Source organism: Chiloscyllium punctatum, chromosome 38 (assembly GCF_047496795.1).
Source record: "Chiloscyllium punctatum isolate Juve2018m chromosome 38, sChiPun1.3, whole genome shotgun sequence".
Classification (NCBI taxonomy): domain Eukaryota; kingdom Metazoa; phylum Chordata; class Chondrichthyes; order Orectolobiformes; family Hemiscylliidae; genus Chiloscyllium; species Chiloscyllium punctatum.
The window spans coordinates 53,925,326-53,935,425 of record NC_092776.1 but is presented as its reverse complement, the minus strand read 5'-3'; positions in this window follow the sequence as shown (position 1 = coordinate 53,935,425).

The window sequence follows — 10,100 nt, the reverse complement described above, 5'->3', positions numbered from 1 at the left end:
ATGTTTAAACAAGGGATGTGGAGGGGGCAGTGGAGATTCAGAATACTGGTCCTCAGATATTGCCTTCTGCAATTCATCATCTTCTTCGAACCAAATCAATGCCATAAGAATGCCCTTTGTCAGATGGTGTGAGTCCTCACTGTGAGAGAATTGGTTCTTATAAACCTGAATGGACAGCAAGAATACACCACTGGCCTTGGTGCCTCACAAACTCCTCACAATCACAGCCTAAGTGGTGACACAGCGGCTCAGTGGTTAGCACTATTGCCTCACAGCGCCAGGGAAATGGGTTTGATTCCAGCCTCGGGTGACTGTCTATGTGGAATCTGCATTTCTCCCCGTTTCCGCATGGGTTTCCTCCGAGTGCTCCGGTTTCCTCCTATCGTCCGGGCGACTGTCTGTGTCCAGTTTGCCCATTCTCCCCATCGGCTTCCTCTGGGTGCTCCGGTTTCCTCCCACAGTCCAAAGATGTGCAGGTCAGGTGGATTAAGCCAGGCTAAATTGCCCATAGTGTTCAGAGTGTGCAGGCTGGGTTGATTGGCCATGGGGAATGCAGGGTTGAGGGGATGGGGCTCTGTGGGATGCTCTTCCGAGGTTTGGTGTTGACTTGTCAGTTTGAATGACCTGCTTCCACACCATAGGGATTCTGTGTAAGTGGTGTTTTGATCTTGAAGCTGCTCCTTAAATGACAAGATCAAAAATCAAACAACACTAGGCTATAGGCCAACAGGTTTATTTCGAAGGACTAGCTTTCGGAGCATTGCTCCTTCCTCTAGTATGATAGGCAGGTAGAAGACACAGTATTTATCAGCAAAACGTTGACAACATTGAAACCAGCTGCCCTTGTTGAAATCCTTAATTAACAAGAACATTGCTTGGTCTTTATTGGCTAGTGCCCAGTTCTTGTTCCATTTAGTTGAGTGAGGTTAGCTGTAATGGGTAAGAGGTGTAACTGTGAGACTCATATCATGGCATGATCAACTACAATTTTACCAACTCCATGTTCTAATCAAGTTATGAACGTATCCATAATTTTATCCATGAGGTCAGAGAACAGGAGCCATGAGGCCTGAGTACAGGGGCCGTGAGGCCTGAGTACAGGGGCCGTGAGGCCTGAGTACGGGAGCCATGAGGCCTGAGTACGGGAGCCATGAGGCCTGAGTACGGGAGCCATGAGGCCTGAGTACGAGAGCCATGAGGCCTGAGTACGAGAGCCATGAGGCCTGAGTACGAGAGCCATGAGGCCTGAGTACAGGAGCCATGAGGCCTGAGTATGAGAGCCATGAGGCCTGAGTACAGGAGCCATGAGGCCTGAGTATGAGAGCCATGAGGCCTGAGTACAGGAGTCATGAGGCCTGAGTACAGGGACTGTGAGGCCTGAGTACAGGAGCCATGAGGCCTGAGTACAGGGACCGTGAGGCCTGAGTACAGGGGCCATGAGGCCTGAGTACAGGGGCCATGAGGCCTGAGTACAGGGACCGTGAGGCCTGAGTACAGGGGGCATGAGGCCTGAGTACAGGGGCCGTGAGGCCTGAGTACAGGGACTGTGAGGCCTGAGTACAGGAGCCATGAGGCCTGAGTACAGGGGCCGTGAGGCCTGAGTACAGGGGCCGTGAGGCCTGAGTACAGGGACTGTGAGGCCTGAGTACAGGAGCCATGAGGCCTGAGTACGAGAGCCATGAGGCCTGAGTACAGGGACTGTGAGGCCTGAGTACAGGAGCCATGAGGCCTGAGTACAGGGGCCGTGAGGCCTGAGTACAGGGGCCGTGAGGCCTGAGTACGAGAGCCATGAGGCCTGAGTACAGGGACCGTGAGGCCTGAGTACAGGAGCCGTGAGGCCTGAGTACAGGAGCCGTGAGGCCTGAGTACAGGAGCCATGAGGCCTGTGTACAGGAGCCGTGAGGCCTGAGTACAGGAGCCATGAGGCCTGAGTACAGGGGCCGTGAGGCCTGAGTACGAGAGCCATGAGGCCTGAGTACAGGGACCGTGAGGCCTGAGTACAGGAGCCGTGAGGCCTGAGTACAGGGGCCGTGAGGCCTGAGTACGAGAGCCATGAGGCCTGAGTACAGGGGCCGTGAGGCCTGAGTACAGGAGCCATGAGGCCTGAGTACAGGGGCCGTGAGGCCTGAGTACAGGAGCCGTGAGGCCTGAGTACAGGGGCCGTGAGGCTTGAGTACGAGAGCCATGAGGCCTGAGTACAGGGACCGTGAGGCCTGAGTACAGGAGCTGTGAGGCCTGAGTACAGGAGCCGTGAGGCCTGAGTACAGGGACTGTGAGGCCTGAGTACAGGAGCCATGAGGCCTGAGTACGAGAGCCATGAGGCCTGAGTACAGGGACCGTGAGGCCTGAGTACAGGGGCCGTGAGGCCTGAGTACAGGAGCCATGAGGCCTGGGTACAGGGGCCGTGAGGCCTGAGTACAGGAGCCATGAGGCCTGAGTACAGGGGCCGTGAGGCCTGAGTACAGGAGCCGTGAGGCCTGAGTACAGGAGCCGTGAGGCCTGAGTACAGGAGCCATGAGGCCTGAGTACAGGGACCGTGAGGCCTGAGTACAGGAGCCGTGAGGCCTGAGTACAGGGACTGTGAGGCCTGAGTACAGGAGCCATGAGGCCTGAGTACGAGAGCCATGAGGCCTGAGTACAGGGACCGTGAGGCCTGAGTACAGGAGCCATGAGGCCTGAGTACAGGGACCGTGAGGCCTGAGTACAGGGGCCGTGAGGCCTGAGTACAGGGGGCATGAGGCCTGAGTACAGGGGCCGTGAGGCCTGAGTACAGGAGCCGTGAGGCCTGAGTACAGGAGCCGTGAGGCCTGAGTACAGGGACTGTAAGGCCTGAGTACAGGAGTCATGAGGCCTGAGTACAGGGACTGTGAGGCCTGAGTACAGGAGCCGTGAGGCCTGAGTACAGGAGCCATGAGGCCTGAGTACAGGAGCCGTGAGGCCTGAGTACAGGAGCCATGAGGCCTGAGTACAGGGGCCGTGAGGCCTGAGTACGAGAGCCATGAGGCCTGAGTACAGGGACCGTGAGGCCTGAGTACAGGAGCCGTGAGGCCTGAGTACAGGAGCCGTGAGGCCTGAGTACAGGAGCCATGAGGCCTGAGTACGGGAGCCATGAGGCCTGAGTACGAGAGCCATGAGGCCTGAGTACAGGAGCCATGAGGCCTGAGTATGAGAGCCATGAGGCCTGAGTACAGGAGTCATGAGGCCTGAGTACAGGGACTGTGAGGCCTGAGTACAGGAGCCATGAGGCCTGAGTACAGGGACCGTGAGGCCTGAGTACAGGGGCCATGAGGCCTGAGTACAGGGGCCATGAGGCCTGAGTACAGGGACCGTGAGGCCTGAGTACAGGGGGCATGAGGCCTGAGTACAGGGGCCGTGAGGCCTGAGTACAGGGACTGTGAGGCCTGAGTACAGGAGCCATGAGGCCTGAGTACAGGGGCCGTGAGGCCTGAGTACAGGGGCCGTGAGGCCTGAGTACAGGGACTGTGAGGCCTGAGTACAGGAGCCATGAGGCCTGAGTACGAGAGCCATGAGGCCTGAGTACAGGGACTGTGAGGCCTGAGTACAGGAGCCATGAGGCCTGAGTACAGGGGCCGTGAGGCCTGAGTACAGGGACCGTGAGGCCTGAGTACAGGGGCCGTGAGGCCTGAGTACGAGAGCCATGAGGCCTGAGTACAGGGACCGTGAGGCCTGAGTACATGAGCCGTGAGGCCTGAGTACAGGGGCCGTGAGGCCTGAGTACAGGAGCCATGAGGCCTGAGTACAGGAGCCGTGAGGCCTGAGTACAGGAGCCATGAGGCCTGAGTACAGGAGCCGTGAGGCCTGAGTACAGGGACTGTGAGGCCTGAGTACAGGAGCCATGAGGCCTGAGTACGAGAGCCATGAGGCCTGAGTACAGGGACCGTGAGGCCTGAGTACAGGGGCCGTGAGGCCTGAGTACAGGAGCCATGAGGCCTGAGTACAGGAGCCGTGAGGCCTGAGTACAGGGACTGTGAGGCCTGAGTACAGGAGCCATGAGGCCTGAGTACGAGAGCCATGAGGCCTGAGTACGAGAGCCATGAGGCCTGAGTACAGGGACCGTGAGGCCTGAGTACAGGGGCCGTGAGGCCTGAGTACAGGAGCCATTAGGCCTGAGTACAGGGGCCGTGAGGCCTGAGTACGAGAGCCATGAGGCCTGAGTACAGGGGCCGTGAGGCCTGAGTACAGGAGCCATGAGGCCTGAGTACAGGGGCCGTGAGGCCTGAGTACAGGAGCCGTGAGGCCTGAGTACAGGGGCCGTGAGGCCTGAGTACGAGAGCCATGAGGCCTGAGTACAGGGACCGTGAGGCCTGAGTACAGGAGCTGTGAGGCCTGAGTACAGGAGCCGTGAGGCCTGAGTACAGGGACTGTGAGGCCTGAGTACAGGAGCCATGAGGCCTGAGTACGAGAGCCATGAGGCCTGAGTACAGGGACCGTGAGGCCTGAGTACAGGGGCCGTGAGGCCTGAGTACAGGAGCCATGAGGCCTGGGTACAGGGGCCGTGAGGCCTGAGTACAGGAGCCATGAGGCCTGAGTACAGGGGCCGTGAGGCCTGAGTACAGGAGCCGTGAGGCCTGAGTACAGGAGCCGTGAGGCCTGAGTACAGGAGCCATGAGGCCTGAGTACAGGAGCCATGAGGCCTGAGTACGAGAGCCATGAGGCCTGAGTACAGGGACCGTGAGGCCTGAGTACAGGGGCCGTGAGGCCTGAGTACAGGAGCCATGAGGCCTGAGTACAGGGGCCGTGAGGCCTGAGTACGAGAGCCATGAGGCCTGAGTACAGGGACCGTGAGGCCTGAGTACAGGGGCCATGAGGCCTGAGTACAGGGACCGTGAGGCCTGAGTACAGGGGCCATGAGGCCTGAGTACAGGGGCCGTGAGGCCTGAGTACAGGGGCCGTGAGGCCTGAGTACAGGGACTGTGAGGCCTGAGTACAGGAGCCATGAGGCCTGAGTACAGGGGCCGTGAGGTCTGAGTACAGGGGCCGTGAGGCCTGAGTACAGGGACTGTGAGGCCTGAGTACAGGGGCCGTGAGGCCTGAGTACAGGGGCCGTGAGGCCTGAGTACGAGAGCCATGAGGCCTGAGTACAGGGACCGTGAGGCCTGAGTACAGGGGCCGTGAGGCCTGAGTACAGGAGCCATGAGGCCTGAGTACAGGAGCCATGAGGCCTGAGTACAGGAGCCATGAGGCCTGAGTACAGGAGCCGTGAGGCCTGAGTACAGGGGACGTGAGGCCTGAGTACAGGAGCCATGAGGCCTGAGTACAGGAGCCATGAGGCCTGAGTACAGGAGCCATGAGGCCTGAGTACAGGAGCCATGAGGCCTGAGTACAGGGGCCGTGAGGCCTGAGTACAGGAGCCATGAGGCCTGAGTACAGGGGCCGTGAGGCCTGAGTACAGGAGCCGTGAGGCCTGAGTACAGGGACCGTGAGGCCTGAGTACAGGGACCGTGAGGCCTGAGTACAGGGGCCGTGAGGCCTGAGTACAGGGACCGTGAGGCCTGAGTACAGGGGCCGTGAGGCCTGAGTACAGGGGCCGTGAGGCCTGAGTACAGGGACCGTGAGGCCTGAGTACAGGGGCCGTGAGGCCTGAGTACAGGGGCCATGAGGCCTGAGTACAGGGGCCGTGAGGCCTGAGTACAGGGGCCATGAGGCCTGAGTACGGGAGCCATGAGGCCTGAGTAGGAGAGCCATGAGGCCTTAGTAAGGGAGCCATGATGGTCTCCTTGCATGGCCTGAAAAGAGGTGCTGCTAACAGGAGCCCGGTTGAGACTAGGCCTGGCAAAGTGAGTTGATCTTTGACCTCATACGCCTTCCTCCCCTTTCTGAGGTCCAGCTGAGTGCAGGGGACAATTTTCACTGGTTCCTGAGCAGCATCCTCCTGTTGTCTGAAGTCCTGTTCCTGTTTCAGGCCGGACACTGAGTCCATCTGGGAATCCCATCCTGAATATGGAAATGAGGTTAGAGATGGGTGGTTGGGGGTATAGTTGGAGGGAGGGGATGTAGGAATGTTGCTTGGTGGGAGGGTGTTAGTTGACTAGTCGATGGGGGTGAGTGCGGGGTAGGGGTGGGGTATGGTGCAGTCTAGCGAGGAACCAGTCAGATCTGCTTGCCGTGGGAGGAGGGTGCACAGTTGCATTCTGCTGGTTGACCACTGAGCTGGTTCTGGTACTAAACTGTGTAACGTTTCCATGGTAAGTGTGGGGTTATGTCCCACCTCAATGGCTGAAGTTTCTAGCCTGAGCATGGTATCAGAGACATTCCCAGGGTGTGCGGTGGAGGCTCAGGAAGCAGATATCAGTCCACCCAAAGTTTAAACCTAACCAGAGATTTCCACATCCGTTTGTACATTAGGACTTTTACTTCTGGACTGAGCAGATTACCATCTGTGACGAGGTTAACCAGACTAGGCCTGTACCCTCTGGAGTTTAGAAGAATCAGAGATGACTTAAATGGAACAGATAAGATCCTGAGGAGATTTGACCAAGTGGATGTGGAAAGGATGTTCCCTCCTGCAGGAGAATCCATGACTAGGAGTCATTGTTTAAAAATAAGGAGTTGTTCATACAAGATAAAGGAGAGGAAACACTTTTTTCCTCTTAGAGGGTTGTGAATCTTTGGAATTCCCTTCCTCAAAAGGCAATGGATGCGGAATGTTTAAATATTTTTAAGGCAGAGTTAGATAGATTCTGGATTCGCAAAGGGATGCAAGATTATCGGGCAGATGCAGGAATGTAGAGTCGAGGTAAAATCAGATCAGCCATGACTTTAATGAATGGCTAAGCAGGCCGAGAGGCCTAATCTCGTTCCCGGCCGTACGTTCATGTGTTGGTCTGGATATGCATCTTTCAGCTTGTTTCCCAACTCTGATGATGTGGTAACTGAACGATCTGGGCCAGTGTTTCTTTTCAAAAGGTGTAGTTCAACGGGTTGTTCTTCCGTTGGTTTCACCCCAGCCTGGGAAGGCCACTGTTATCCATATTGAGATATTCTCAGCCAGCAACCTCTCAAGGCAGGGGCCTGAGGAAACCTGATTGCAGATCAAAGCATCTTCTTTTCTCTTTAGCTCAAGCATCTCTCTCAGAAAACCGCATTGTTGATGCTTTCAGAAAGCTGCTTCTGACACTTTATTTGCTTAATTCTCAATTCAGTTTGTTAGAACATTCCAGTTAATCCCAAGTAACAAGATAAAATCCTTTGAAGGTATTCAGCTCTTGTTCCTCAATTGTTTATTTGAGCTTTGAGCTGTTCTCACACACACTGAATTGAAAAGACTATTTGCTGTCCAGTTTATGCCATGCTGTAGTGAAGTATGTGATGATAGCAAAGCTAAACTTTTGCCTTTCAACAAGAAAAATTTTCACGGGTACAGTCTTTCAGCATAAATCATTCCTCCTAACCCCTCTCCACTGTACATCCACAATCCTGGTGCCAGGGGTGAACAATTCCTCGATTTTATGATCTTTGGATTCCCCACTTGCCTGCAGTTCTAACAACACGCAAGAAGCGTGACACCATTTTAGGACAAAGCGGAATGGTACTCCATCAATAATCGCTCCTGGCAGCATTGGTGCCCCACAATGCATTGCAATGACTCACCAACACTCCTCTGGCTTTACTTTTCAAACACATGACCGCCACAATCTGGAAGGACAAGAGGCGGCAGCTGATTGGGAAGACCACCCCCTGCTAGTTCTCATTCAAGGCCCTCGTCATCCTGCCTTGAAATATATATTGTCACTGGATCAAAATCCAGGAGCTCTCTCCCTAGAGGCTATCCTTAGATCACAAAGACCACAGTGGCTATATGAAGGCAGCTCACCACCACCACACTGTCATAGCCACTAATACCCACATCCCACAAACAAACTAAAGCAAAACACAAAGTTGACAAGGCTCAAAACAGATACAACGATATTACAAATGAAAGAAAGCCAATGATTAAGAAATGTAAAGATCTAATGAAGAAGTTCATAGTGTAGAATTATTAACATGACTCATGGTAGGAACTAACTTAGCCAACAGGCAGTTAATGAAAGAAATTATGAGGTAAGGATAAGAAAGAAATAAAATAATACTTTTCAAATGGCAATGGTCCATGAGTTAATGGTAACCTACCATGCATTAAGAAAACAAGACAAACTATGCCAAGATAATAGCAATATATCAGAGGATGGCATACAAGTGACAAATAAGAAACTTAAAACACTTGCCTCAACTCTCACTCTGCCAAATGTGGGTGAAGAAATTTAAATTACAGAATCACAAAGGTGCCATGGTACAGAAGACGGCCATTCAGCCTATCTTGCTTGTACTTGCTCATTCAATGAGAAGCCAGTGCACTCTAACTGTTAAACAAATTGACACAGGGAATCAAACTCTTGTTCCAAGGGTTCTCACTGTCAAGAGCTGGCACTTTGTCTCAGAGTAAAGCACTAACTGTGCACTTGTTAAAAGTAGATCAGGGTGTGAGTTAGCCATTTTGGAAAGGTAGGTAGGCAGGCACAGGCCCTGGTGATTTAGCACCTGTTCTGGGCTCTACCCTCACCAGAGCTCTTTTGACCTTCTCTCTCATGGCTTATTCATGCATTGATCCTGTCCATTCTATGTTCATCTCATTGGCTTCTCCCCTCCCTAGCTCCACACCCTACTCACAGAATCAGGAATAGGCATCAAAATCAATGATGGAATGTGTTGTGATTCTGTCCAAGAACCACTACCACCTCAAAGAACAAGACAGCAGATACACAGAAATACCACCACATGCAAGTTCTCCTTCAAACCATTCACCATTTCTTCATTTCTGCTGCCTCAAAATCTTGCATCACTGCCCCCTAGCTGCTCTGTGGGGGTCCCTACACCATACGGACTGCAGTGGTTTGACAAGCCAGCTCGCCATCACTTTCTCAAGGGCAATTAGGGATGGGCAATAAATGTTGATCTAGCCAATGACACTCACATTCCATGAATTTAAAATAAATTCAAAGTTAACATTGAATTCATCCATTCATCCTCCTCTGCCAACATTTTACTCGGCCAGCTGAAACTTTTTTTATCTCTGCCTCAGGACTGGTCTAATTCATTTTCACATGATCCACCTCCTCTGTGCTTGAACTCCTGCCAGCCCAGCTTCTGAACATCAACAAAATCTGTTCACACCAAGTACTGGATTAGTGGTGCTGGAAGAGCACAGCAGTTCAGGCAGCATCCAACGAGCAGCAAAATCAACGTTTCGGGCAAAAGCCCCTCATCAGGAATAAAGGCAGTGAGCCAAGGGCTTTTGCCCGAAACGTTGATTTCGCTGCTCGTTGGATGCTGCCTGAACTGCTGTGCTCTTCCAGCACCACTAATCCAGTATTTGGTTTGCAGCATCTGCAGTCATTGTTTTTACCCTGTTCACACCAAGGCCAGGTTGAAGAAACTCATCTCAGCTAAGGACAGAGAGATCATTGATCAAGTTGATGATTTTTTTTCATTCTAGAGGGCATACATTTTCATTGTAAATAATCCATAAGCATTGGGACCTCTCCTCAAATCTACTGCCATCTTCCTTCTTCTGAAAATCGTTTGGGTTCCTGGTGGTGCCTATGTCCACTGCAGATTCATGGAACCGGTGGCGGAGGCAAGTTTGGGACCAGTACGAGATTGGGCAGCATCGGTGAGGTGTGCCCAAGGTGGACTCTTGGCGGCAGCAGAGTTGGGTTTGGGCCAGTGTGGTACCCAATGGCATCAGTGGTGCCTGCATTGGTGAGGTCCGGTGAGGACTCGGAGTGGCGAGGGCATTGGTGGAGATGAGATGGCACCAAAGAGCGGTGACTCGTATTCTGGCACTGAGGTTGCGGTGAAGGGGACCCATGCCTGGCCACCAGGTCAATGGGCCAGGACAGAGCACCGAACAAGAAGGATTGTAAAGTTGATCACTTTTTTTTATTTTTCTGCCCTCTTCTGCACCGTTAGCACCTTTGTGATTCTATGATTTAAATTTCTTCACCCACATGTGACAGGGCAAAATTTGGGGCAAGTTCTATGTTTTGATTTACTTTTCTGTGCTTTAAAATGGCGCCACAGAGTGGCTACACTGTAGAACA